General features: G+C 43.3%; 1 pseudogene; it reads right to left on the bottom strand.

Annotated features, from left to right (window-relative positions):
- Positions 1 to 253: 253 nt before the first annotated feature.
- LOC143646084 (renalase-like) lies at positions 254 to 1,011 on the bottom strand (annotated as a pseudogene).
- Between the last annotated feature and the right edge of the window lie 525 nt (positions 1,012 to 1,536).

Raw genomic sequence — 1,536 nt, 5'->3', positions numbered from 1 at the left:
GGGCTGACTTTCATCTCTTGGCTTCCCTTGGCTCTCTCCAGGTTCTGGCTTGCTTAACATCTCATGGTGCTGTCTGCTGGGCTCCAAGCATCTCCAAACATACAGGTATCTATGTAAGCTCTGGGCTCTGTCAGCTCTGAGGCTTCTGTTATGTCTCATTCCAAAATGTTTTCTCTTTTAAAGGATTCCAGTAAACTCATCAAGACCCACCTGGAATAGGTGAAGTCACATTGCCATAGTTCACAATGTCACTTTAAAGCTGCAGAATCTGGGAAACTGGCATTGTGAGGACAAGAAGGTCAAACTGCTCAAGGGGGCCTGTCTCCTTGGAGACTTCCCACTTATTCCTCAGGTTGATCTGGGTCATGTCTGAAGTAGATGTGTGCACCTAATCCAAAAGCAAAATCATGTTCACATAACCAGGATTTCCCATATCAATGACACAAAAGTGCAGTCACAAACTGGATCCATCCACGGAACAAAATGGTGAAGTGTGTCTTCTATGGTCACCTGCCATCCCTCTCGAGTTCTCTTTCTTTACCTTCTTTCTTGCTCAATGGTAATTCCTATCCATGCTTTCTTGTTGATTTATATATTATGATATTTTCCTTGAATTTTTTCTTTATTTCCCACCACAAGTATGTAATTCTGATTCTTTTAAATAATGTTTAATAATTAAAGAAACTCCTTGAGGTGCCACAAAGTTACAGTCTCCTTCTTTCACCACCATTCCTTCAATGGGAGAGGTCAAAGGCTTCAAAATGCCATGTGCTAACAGTTCATCCTAAAAACTCTGTTTCTTGGTATAATAAAGAGTGCAGGTGATGTACTGAGCACCAAGTCAGCTGGGCATTGTGGATTATGAGCACAGCTGATTGTAGTCATTCTTCTCCCTGGATCCTCAGCCTTGTACCACACAGTGAGGTGCAAAGAACCCGGGGCCGCCCTCCTCAGCAGGGTGGCGCATAAGCTTCCTGTCAGCCCGGCGCCTACGATCAGCACCCGTGCCATGGCCCCGAATTTCTGCGCTCGGGCGGGCTGTCCTGGGGTCTGTGGGACCCGGGCCGAACCCAGCAAGGGTTCTCTGGGCTCCATGCACCCGGCTCCGACGATCCATTGCGCACTCCCTCGGGCCGGCCTGCAGGGGGCCTCACTCATTTCTTTTATGTTGAGAAGGAAGTAGATAATGAAAGGAAAATGTCATCACTTGCAAAATTTTCAAATATATATAAATGCAAACGAATCAAGGACAAACACATGCTTAAATATCTCTTCTTACAACTGCTGTGTATTATAAAGAGAAATCAAAGAGGATCAAATTAAATGGTTGGACATGCCATTTTCATTTACTGGAAAAATATTTCAAAATGTCTCTTCTGAATATAGTTTGGATTTTATCAAAAGAATGTTACAATATCGTTGGAAAAATACATTGTCAAAATTACTTATAAGCAAGGTAAACTGAAAACAAAACAAAACAAAGAAATCTGAGGCACTTCCTTCACCAGGTTTCAGGATGCCACATTGAGGATTGTG

The sequence above is a fragment of the Tamandua tetradactyla genome, chromosome 9 (assembly GCF_023851605.1).
Source record: "Tamandua tetradactyla isolate mTamTet1 chromosome 9, mTamTet1.pri, whole genome shotgun sequence".
NCBI classification, from domain to species: Eukaryota; Metazoa; Chordata; class Mammalia; order Pilosa; family Myrmecophagidae; genus Tamandua; species Tamandua tetradactyla.
This window is presented reverse-complemented; position numbering and strand designations above follow the sequence as displayed.